General features: G+C 38.3%; 1 non-coding gene across 1 annotated transcript; it reads right to left on the reverse strand.

The window, feature by feature from the left end:
* Positions 1-963: 963 nt before the first annotated feature.
* Positions 964-1,071, reverse strand: LOC148580871 (small nucleolar RNA R71). Its single transcript, XR_015895970.1, has one exon. It is a non-coding gene; the product is annotated as a small nucleolar RNA R71 (small nucleolar RNA).
* Positions 1,072-11,809: the final 10,738 nt, after the last annotated feature.

Genomic DNA, 11,809 nt, shown 5'->3' on the forward strand with positions numbered 1-11,809 from the left:
CTTCTTTTAAATTTGATTCTCAATCATATCTTCTCAATCATGTCTTTTCAATCACATATTTTTCAAAATTAAGTTTCAATCATATCTTTTTGATTTCTAATTTCAAAATCTTTTTCAAAAAACACTTAATTTCTTTCCCAATCTTAGTTTTCGAAAATTATTTACCAAATTTTCAAAATTTCTCTTAATTATTTCAAAATCCTTTACTTTATTTTCGAAAATTCTTCCCCTCTTCTCACATCCTTCTATTTAAAGGACTAACACCTCTCCATTATCAATAATTCGAACTCTATCTCTCTTGATAAGTTCAAATTCTCTCTTCTCTACCTCATCCTTCTATTTTTATTTTCCTCTGACACCTCAAGGAATCTCTATACTGTGACATAGAGGATTCTATATTTTCTTCTCCTCCCTTTTTATATGAGCAGGAGCAAGGACAAAGGCATTCTTGTTGAAGCTGATCCTGAACCTGAAAGGACCTTGAAGAGAAAGCTAAGAGAAGCTAAAGTACAACTCTCTATAGAGGACCTAACAGAACTTTTCAAACAAGAAGAAGCCATGGCAGCCGAAAACAACAACAATGCCAACAATGCAAGGAAGGTGCTTGGTGACTTTGCTGCACCTACTCCTGACTTCTATGGGAGAAGCATCTCAATCCCTGCCATTGGAACAAATAACTTTGAGCTTAAGCCTCAATTAGTTTCTCTGATGCAACAGAATTGCAAGTTTCATGGATTTCCATTGGAAGATCCTCATCAGTTCTTAGCTAAATTCTTGCAAATCTGTGACACTGTCAAGACCAATGGGGTTGATCCCGAGGTCTACAAACTTATGCTCTATCCCTTTGCTGTAAGAGACAGAGCTAGAACATGGTTGGATTCACAACCTAAAGAAATCCTGAACTCTTAGGAAAAGCTAGCCAATACCTTCTTGGCAAAGTTCTTTCCACCTCAAAAATTGAGCAAGCTTAGAGTGGAAGTTCAAATCTTCAGACAGAAGGAAGGTGAATCCCTCTATGAAGCTTGGGAAAGATACAAGCAATTGATCAGAAGGTGTCCTTCTGACATGCTTTCAGAATGGAGCATTATAGGTATCTTCTATGATGGTCTGTCTGAACTGTCCAAGATATCATTGGACAGCTCTGCTGGAGGATCTCTTCATCTGAAGAAGACGCCTGCAAAAGCACAGGAACACATTGAGATGATTGCAAATAACCAATTCATGTACACTTCTGAAAGGAATCCTGTGAATAATGGGACGAATCAGAAGAAAGGAGTTCTTGAAATTGATACTCTGAATGCCATATTGGCTCAGAACAAAATATTGACTCAGCAAGTCAATATGATTTTTCAGAGTCTGTCTAGAATGCAAGCAGCAACAGGCAGTACCAAGGAAGCTTCATCTGAAGAAGAAGCTTATGATACTGAGAACCCAGCAATGGAAGAGGTGAATTACATGGGAGAACCCTATGGAAACACCTATAATCCTTCATGGAGAAATCATCCAAACCTCTCATGGAAGGATCAACAGAGGCCCCAACAAGGCTTCAATAACAGTAATGGTGAAAGAAATAGGTTTAGCAATAGCAAGCCTTTTCCATCATCTTCTCAGCAACAAACAGAGAATTCTAAGTAGAACCACTCTGACTTAGCAACCGTAGTCTCTGATCTAATTAAAACCACCCAAAGTTTCATGACTGAAACAAGGTCCTCCATTAGAAATTTGGAGGCACAAGTGGGTCAGCTGAGCAAGAAAGTTACTGAACTCCCTCCTAGTGCTCTTCCAAGCAATACAGAAGAGAATCCAAAAGGAGAGTGCAAGGCCATCAACATACCCCACACGGCCGAACCTGGAGAGGAGGAAGAGGCAGTGATCTCCCCTGAGGAAGACCTCAATGGACGTCCACTGGCCTCCAAGGAGTTTCCCAATGAGGAACCATGGGAATCTGAGGCTCACACTGAGACCATAGAGATTCCATTGAATTTACTTTTGCCATTCATGAGCTCTGATGAGTATTCTTCCTCTGAAGAGGATGAAGATGTTACTGAAGAACAAGTTGCTAAGTACCTTGGAGCAATTATGAAGCTAAATGCCAAGTTATTTGGTAATGAGACTTGGGAGGATGAACCCCTCTTGCTCACCAAAGAACCGGATGACTTGACTAGGCAGAGATTACCTCTGAAGAGACAAGATCCTGGAAAGTTCTCAATACCTTGTACCATAGGCATCATAACCTTTGAGAAGGCTCTGTGTGACCTAGGGTCAAGCATAAACCTCATGCCTCTCTCTGTAATGGAAAATCTAGGAATCCTTGAGGTACAAGCTGCAAGAATCTCACTAGAGATGGCAGACAATTCAAGAAAACAAGCTTATGGACTTGTAGAGGATGTCTTGGTAAAGGTTGAAGGCCACTACATCCCTGCTGATTTCATAATCCTAGATACTGGAAAGTGTATGGATGAATCCATCATCCTTGGCAGACCCTTGCTAGCCACAGCAAGAGCTGTGATTGATGTAGACAGAGGAGAATTGGTCCTTCAAGTGAATGAGGACTCCCTTGTGTTTAAAGCTCAAGGATCTCCCTCTGTAACCATGGAGAGGAAGCATGAAAAGCTTCTCTCAATGCAGAGTCAAACAAAATCCCCACATTTAAACTTTAAGATTGGTGTGGGAAGCCACAACCAAACTCTAAGTTTGGTGTTGAAAGGCCATTATCATGCTCTGAGTACCTGTAAGGCTCCATGAGAGCCCACTGTCAAGCTACTGACATTAAAGAAGCGCTTGTTATGAGGTAACCCAATTTTACTTATCTATGTTAAATTTCTATTTTCCATTGTTATTTTATGTTTTCTGTAGGTTGATAATCATGAGAAGTCATAAAAACAACTGAAAAAGCAAAAACAGAATGAAAAACTGTATTAAAAATAGCACACCCTGGAGGAGAAGCCTAATGGCGTTTAAACGCTAGTAAGGGCAGCAGAATGGGCGTTAAACGCCCAGTCTGGCACCATTCTAGGTGTTTAACGCCAGAAATGGGCACCAACCTGGTGTTTAACGCCAGAAAAGGGCAAGAAGCTGGCGTTAAACGCCAGAAATGGGCAGCAACCTGGCGTTTAACGCCAGTATTGGCAGCAGAGGGCGTTTTACACACCTAATTGGTGCAGGGATGAGAAATCCTTGACACCTCAGGATCTGTGGACCCCACAGGATCCCCACCAACCTCAACTCACTCTCTCTCTTTTTTATACCTTTTCATAATACTTTTCCCCAAATACCTTTCACCAATCACCTCAAAACCTCTTCCCCCAAAACCCCTCACCTATCAAATCTTACCCTCTTCTTTATAAACCCTTCACCAATCCACATCCATCCATCATAAACCCCATCTACCCCACTATTCAAATTCAAAATACTTTCCCTCCCAAACCCACCCATACATGGCCGAACCCAAACCCTCCCTCCACTCCTATATAAACCCATCTTTACTCCTTCATTTTCACACATCTTCAACACTACTTCACCCCCTTGGCCGAAACACTACCCCCTCCATCTCCTCTATTTCTTCTCCCTATACTCTCTTCATTCTTCTTTTGCTCGAGGACGAGCAAACCTTCTAATTTTGGTGTGGTAAAAGCGTTGCTTTTTGTTTTTCCATAACCATTTATGGCACCTAAGGCCGGAGAAACCTCTAGAAAGAGAAAAGGGAAGGCAAAAGCTTTCACCTCCGAGTCATGGGAGATGGAGAGATTCATCTCAAAGGTGCATCAAGACCACTTCTATGAAGTCGTGGCCAAGAAGAAAGTGATCCCCGAGATCCCTTTCAAGCTTAAAAAGGGTGAATATCCGGAGATCCGACAAGAGATTCGAAGAAAAGGTTGGGAAGTTCTCACCAACCTCATTCAACAAGTCGAAATTTTAATGGTTCAAGAGTTCTATGCCAATGCATGGATCACCAAGAACCATGATCAAAGTGTGAACCCGGATCCAAAGAATTGGCTTACAACGGTTTGGGGGAAATACTTAGATTTCAGTTCGGAAAATGTAAGGTTGGCATTCAACTTGCCAATGATACAAGGAGATTCACACCCCTACACTAGAAGGGTCAACTTTGATCAAAGGTTAGACCAAGTCTTCATAGAGCATGAGGAAATTCCTCATCATGAAATCCCTGAGATATCTCAAGGGATGCATTTTCCTCCACAAAACTATTGGGAGCAAATCAACACCTCCCTAGGAGAATTAAGTTCCAACATGGGACAACTAAGGGTGGAGCACCAAGAGCATTCTACCCTCCTCCATGAAATTAGAGAAGACCAAAGAGTTATGAGAGAGGAGCAAAAAAGGCAAGGAAGAGATATTGAGGAGCTCAAGCACTCCATAAGATCTTCAAGAGGAAGGACAAGCCGCCATCACTAAGCTTGACCCGTTCTTTAATTCCCTTGTTCTTTATTTTTTGTTTTTCGAATTTTTGTGCTTTATGTTTATTTATGTTTGTGTCTTATTACATGATCACTTGTGTCTAAGTGTCTATGCCTTAAAGCTATGAAAATGAATCCATCACCTTTCTTAAATGAAAAATGTTTTTAATTGAAAAAGAAAAAGAAGTGCATGAATTTCGAATTTTAAATCAGTTTAATTATTTTGATGTGGTGGCAATACTTTTATTTTTCTGAATGAATGCTTGAACAATGCATATTTTTGAAATTGTTGTTTATGAATGTTAAAATTGTTGGCTCTTGCAAGAATTATGGAAAAGGAGAAATGTTCTTGATAATCTGAAAAATCATAAAAATGATTCTTTAAGCAAGAAAAAGCAATGAAAAGCTTGCAGAAAAAAATATATGCGAAAAAAAAGGAGGCAAAAAAAAGAGAGAAAAAGAGAGAGGAAGAAAAAGAAAAAGCAAGCAGAAAAAGCCAATAGCCCTTTAAACCAAAAGGCAAGGGTAAAATAAAAAGGATCCAAGGCTTTGAGAATCAGTGGATAGGAGGGCCCACAGGAATAAAATCCTGGCCTAAGCGGCTAAACCAAGCTGTCCCTAACCATGTGCTTGTGGCGTGAAGGTGTCAAGTGAAAACTTGAGACTGAGCGGTTAAAGTCATAGTCCAAAGCAAAAAGAGTGTGCTTAAGAGCTCTGGACACCTCTAATTGGGGACTCTAGCAAAGCTAAGTCACAATCTGAAAAGGTTCACCCAGTTATGTGTCTGTGGCATTTATGTATCCGGTGGTAATACTGGAAAAACAAAATGTTTAGGGTCACGGCCAACACTCATAAAGTAGCTGTGTTCAAGAATCAACATACTGAACTAGGAGAATCAATAACACCATCTAAATTCTGAGTTCCTATAGATGCCAATCATTCTGAACTTCGAAGGATAAAGTGAGATGCCAAAACTGTTCGGAAGCGAAAAGCTAAAAGCCCCGCTCATCTAATTAAAACTGATCTTCATAGATGTTTTTGGAATTCATTGTGTATTCTATTCTTTTTATCCTATTTGATTTTCAGTTGCTTGGGAACAAGCAACAATTTAAGTTTGGTGTTGTGATGAGCGGATAATTTGTACGCTTTTTGGCATTGTTTTTAGTATGTTTTTAGTATATTTTAGCTAGTTTTTATTATGTTTTTATTAGTTTTTAAATAAAAATCACATTTCTGGACTTTACTACGAGTTTGTGTATTTTTCTGTGATTTCAGGTATTTTCTGACTGAAATTGAGGGACCTGAGCAAAAATCTGATTCAGAGGCTAAAAAAGGACTGCAGATGTTGTTGGATTCTGACCTCCCTGCACTCGAAGTGGATTTTCTGGAGCTACAGAAGCTTAATTGGCGCGCTCTCAATTACTTTAGAAATTAGACATCCTGGGCTTTCCAGCAATATATAATAGTCTATACTCTGCTCAAGATTTGATGGCCCAAACCGGCATTCAATGTCAGCATAGAAATTCTGGCATCAAAACACCAGAACTGGCATAAAAGCTGGAGTTAAACGCCCAAACTGGCACAAAAGCTGGGGTTTAACTCCAAGAAGAGTCTCTACACATGAAAGCTTCAATGCTCAGCCCAAGCACACACCAAGTGGGCGTGGAAGTGGATTCTGCATCATTTACTCATTTCTGTAAACCCTAGGTTACTAGTTCTCTATAAATAGGACCTTTTGCTATTGTATTTACAAACTTTTACACACTGTTACATCTTTGGAACTTATATGTTCACGTTTGAGGCTGGCCTCATGGCCATGCCTAGACCTTGTTCTTATGTATTTTCAATGGTGGAGTTTCTACATACCATAGATTAAGGTGTGGAGCTCTGCTGTTCTTCATGAATTAATGCAAAGTACTATTGTTTTTCTATTCAATTCACACCTACTTCTTCTCTAAGATATACACTCGTTCTTCAACTTGATGAATGTGATGATCCGTGACACTCATCATCATTCTCACCTATGAACGCGTGTCTGACAACCACTTCCGTTCTACATGCAAACAAGCTTGAATGTATATCTCTTGGGTTTCTAATCTAAGATTCGAACCTTCGTGGTATAGCCTAGAACTATTGGCGGCCATTCCTGAGGTCTGGAAAGTCTAAACTTTGTCTGTGGTATTCTGAGTAGGATCTGGGAAGAGATGACTGTGACGAGCTTCAAACTCGCGAGTGTTGGCTGTGTGACAGACACAAAAGGATCAATGGATCCTATTCCAACATGATCGAGAACCGACAAATGATTAGCCGTGCGGTGACAGCGCATTTGGAACATTTTCACTGAGAGGACGGGAAGTAGCCATTGACAACGGTGATGCCCAACATAAAGCTTGCCATGGAAAGGAGTACGAATGATTGGAAGAAGGCAATAGGAAAGCAGAGGTTCAGAAGGAACAAAGCATCTTCATACGCTAATCTAAAATTCCTACCAATGAATTACATAAGTATCTCTATCTTTATTTTATGTTTTATTCATATTTTAATTATCAATTCTCCATAACCATTTGAATCCGCATGACTGAGATTTACAAGATGACCATAGCTTGCTTCAAGCCGACAATCTCCGTGGGATCGACCCTTACTCACGTAAGGTTTATTACTTGGACGACCCAGTGCACTTGCTGGTTAGTTGTGCGGAGTTATGATAAAGAGTTGAGATTACAATTGTGCGTACCATGATGATGGCGCCATTGATGATCACAATTTCGTGCACCAGCTTCATAGAGACTCAGAGCTTAATAGTAACCTCCCAACACCAAACTTAGAAGTTAAGTGTGGGGGTTCTGTTTGACTCTGTATTGAGAGAAGCTTTTCATGCTTCCTCTCCACGGTTACAGAGAAAGATCCTTGAGCCTTAAACACAAGGTAGTCCTCATTCAGTTGCAGGACTAACTCTCCTCTGTCTATATCAATCACAGCCCTTGCTGTGGCTAGGAAGGGTCTTCCAAGGATGATGGATTCATCCTCATCCTTCCCAGTGTCTAGGATTATGAAGTCAGCAGGGATGTAAAGTCCTTCAACCTTAACTAAGACATCCTCTACAAGTCCATAAGCCTGTTTCTTTGATCTGTCTACCATCTCTAGTGAGATTATTACAGCTTGTACCTCAAAGATCCAGTGTTTCTCCATTACAGAGAGTGGCATGAGGTTTATACCTGACCCTAAGACACATAGAGCCTTCTCAAAGGTCATGGTGCCTATGGTACAAGGTATTAAGAACTTCTTGGGATCCAGTTTCTTCTGAGGTAATTTCAGTTGAACCAAAGCATTCAGTTTATTGATGAGCAATGGAGGTTCATCCTCCCAAGTATCATTACCAAATAGCTTGGCATTTAGCTTCATGATTGCTCCTAGATACCGAGCAACTTGCTCTTCAGCAATATCTTCATCCTCTTCAGAGGAAGAATACTCATCAGAGCTCATGAATGGCAACAGTATGTTTAGTGGAATCTCTATGGTCTCTGTATGATCCTCAGATTCCTTTGGTTCCTCATTAGGGAACTCCTTAGTGATCAGTGGACGTCCATTGAGGTCTTCTTCACTGGAAATCACTGCCTCTTCCTCCTCTATAGTTTCGGCCACTTTGGATATATTGATGGCCTTGCACTCTCTCTTTGGATTCTCTTCTGTATTGCTTGGGAGAATACTAAGAGGGATTTCAGTAACTCTTTTACTCAGCTGACCCACTTGTCCCACCAAATTTCTGATGGAGGACCTTGTTTCAGTCATGAAACTGAGGGTGGTCTTAGATAGATCAGAGACTATGGTTGCTAAGTCAGAGAGGCTCTGCTTCGAATTCTCTCTCTCTTGCTGAGAAGATGATGGAAAAGGTTGCTATTGCCAAACCTATTTCTCCCACCATTATTATTATTGAAGCCTTGTTGAGGCTTCTGTTGATCCTTCGATGAGAAAATTGGATGACTTCTCCATGAAGGATTGTAAGTATTTCCATAGGATTCTCCCATGTAATTCACTTCTTCCATTCCAGGATTCTCAGGGTCATAAGCTTCTCCTTTAGAAGAGGCTTCTTTAGTACTACCAGATACAGCTTGCATTCCAGTCAGATTCGGAAAAATCATATTGACTTGTTGAGTCAATATTTTATTCTGAACCAATATGGCATTCAGAGTATCAATCTCAAGAACTCTCTTCTTCTAAGTCATCCCATTATTCACAAGATTTCTTTCAGAAGTATACATGAACTGGTTATTTGCAACCATCTCAATGAGTTCCTGCGCTTCTGTAGGGGTTTTCTTCAGATGAAGAGATCCACCAGCAGAGTGGTCCAATGACATCTTGGACAATTCAGACAGACCATCATAGAATATACATAAGATGCTCCATTCTGAAATCATGTCAGAAGGACACCTTCTGATCAATTGCTTGTATCTTTCCAAGCTTCATAGGGGGATTCACCTTCCTTCTGTCTGAAGGTTTGGACTTCCACTCTAAGCTTGCTCATCTTTTGAGGTGGAAAGAATTTGGCCAAGAAAGCATTGACCAACTTTATCCCTATTCTTGCTCATATGAAAAAGAAGAGAGCAGAAAAGAAGAGGAATCCTCTATGTCACAGTATAGAGATTCTTTTATGTGAGTAGAAGAATAGAATAATAGAATGAAGAATGAGGAAGAAATTTGAACACAGAGAGAGAGAGAGAGAGAGAGAGAGAGAGAGAGAAAGAGAGAGTGCTCGAATTATGAGTAGAAGAGAAGTGTTAGTAATTAAATAAAATAAATAGAAAGAGATGAGAGAGAGAGAGGGAATTCGAATATTAATTAAAAGAAAAGAAAAAATATTTTTGTTTTTATTTTAATTGTTTAGCTAGTGTTCGAAAATATTAAAAGAAATAAAATAAAATTAGAATTTAAAAAAATTAGTTAATTAAAAAGAATTTTGAAAAAGTGGTTAATGATTTTCGAAAATTAGACATGGAAAAGTAGTTAGGTGGTTTTGAAAAAGATAAAAAATAGTAAACTTTTTAAAATTAAAACAAACAAGTCAAGTAGTTAGTCGAAAAACATTTGAAAATAAATTTTTAAAAAGATATGATTGAAATTTATTTTGAAAAAGAATTGAAAAAGAAATTAAAAAGATGTGAATTTTAAAATTAAAGTTGATGACTTGACTAACAAGAAACTAAAAGATATGATTCTAGAATTTAAAGATTGAACCTTTCTTAACAAGAAAGTAATAAATTTGAAATTTTTGAATCAAAACATTAATTGTTAGCAAGGATTTTCGAAAATATCAAATAAAATTAAGAAAAGGATTTTGAAAAATTAGTTTTAAAATTTTCGAAAACATTAAAAGAAAAATGAAAAAGATTTTGAAAAATTTTAAGAATGAAATTCGAAAATCATAAAAAAATGAAAAAGAATTGATTTTAAAAAAGATTTAAAAAGATAAAGTTTTTAAATTGAAATTTTGACTTGAGAGCAAGAAATAACTAAATTTTAAAAATTTTTGACAAGTCAACTCAAAATTTCGAAAATTATGAAAAGAATAAGGAAAAGATATTTTTTTTACTTTTGAATTTTTAATGAGGAGAGAGAAAAACAACAAAATGAAACAAATCATAAAAATTTAAGATCAAAACAAATAATGCATGCAAGAACACTTTGAATGTCAAGATGAACACCAAGAACACTTTGAAGATCATGATGAACATCTAGAACATATTTTTGAAAATTTTTAAGAAAGAAAGACATGCAAGACACCAAACTTAGAAATTTTTTTTTTATGTTTAGACACTATGAATTTGAAAAAGCATATGAAAAACAACAAAAAACACAAAACAAGAAAATCATCAAGAACAACTTGAAGATCAAGAAAGAACATAATGCATGAATTTTTGAAAATTTTAAGAAAATTAGAAAAAAAATGAAATTGACATCAAACTTAAAATTTGACACAAGACTCAAACAAGAAACACAAAATTTTTTTGGTTTTTATGATTTTATTAAATTTTTTTAGAAATTATTTTGGAAAAAGAAAATAAAGGTTGAAACAAGAAAGAAGGTTACCTAATCTAAGCAATAAGATGAACCGTCAATTGTCCAAACTCGAACAATCCCTGGCAACAGTGCTAAAAACTTGGTGCACGAAATTGTGATCACACTTTTCACAACTCCGCACAACTAACCAGCAAGTGCACTGGGTCGTTCAAGTAATACCTTACGTGAGTAAGGGTCGATCCCACGGAGATTGTCGGCTTGAAGCAAGCTATGGTCATCCTGTAAATCTTAGTCAGACGGATTTAAATGGTTATGAGTGTTGATAATTAAAAGATAAATAAAACATAAAATAAAATAAAGATACTTATATAATTCATTGGTCGGAATTTCAGATAAGCATTTGGAGATGCTTTGTTGCAACCTCTGCTTTCCTATTGTCTTCCTCCAATCATGCATGCTCCCTTCCATGGAAAGCTGTATGATCCTCACGGATGAAAAATACCAGGGACGGTTTCTACACGGCTAATGAACTGTCGGATTTCTCGTCTCGGATGAAAAATACCAGGTACAGCTACCGCACGGCTAATCATCTGTCGGTTCTCACTAGCGTCGGAATAGGATCTCTCTATCCTTTTGCACATTGTCACTACGCCCAACATTCACAAGTTTGAAGCTCGTCATAGTCATCCCTTCCCAGATCCTATTCGGAATACCACAGACAAGGTTTAGACTTTCCGGATCTCAGGAATGTTGCCAATTAGTTAGTATACCACGAAGGTTCTAACCTCACGAACTTGGTCCGTGGATTAGAGATCCAAGAGAATTACTCCAGTTGTAATCCAATGACTATGTTGAACATCATGTAGACCGCTTGTGGTTGTCAGGCACGCGGATCTTGGCTAAGCGAGTAACGAAGATAGTGGGTGATTCTCACGGGTCACCCCTTCATTCTGACTTAACTGAATTAAGTATGATAGTATATCATGGAGAAGAAGTAAGTGTGAATTGAAAGAGAGACAATAGTACTTGCATTAATTCATGAAGAACAGCAGAGCTCCGCACCTTAATCTATGAGGTGTAGAAACTCCACCGTAGAAAATACATAAGAGTGAAAGGTCTAGGCATGACCGTGAGGCCAGCCTCCAAGTCCAAAGATGTTTCAAAAGATCCGTCTGAATACAATAGTAAAAAGTGCTATTTATACTAAACTAGTTACTAGGGATTACAGAAAATAAGTAACTAAGTGCAGATAGTGCAGAAATCCACTTCCGGAGCCCACTAGGTGTGTGCTTGGGCTGAGCATTGAGCTTTACACGTGCATAGGCCTTTTCCAGAGTTAAACGCCAGCTTGGATGCCAGTTTGGGAGTTTAACTCC

Source organism: Arachis ipaensis, chromosome B10, assembly GCF_059453495.1.
Source record: "Arachis ipaensis isolate K30076 ecotype BB chromosome B10, ASM5945349v1, whole genome shotgun sequence".
Lineage (NCBI taxonomy): Eukaryota > Viridiplantae > Streptophyta > Magnoliopsida > Fabales > Fabaceae > Arachis > Arachis ipaensis.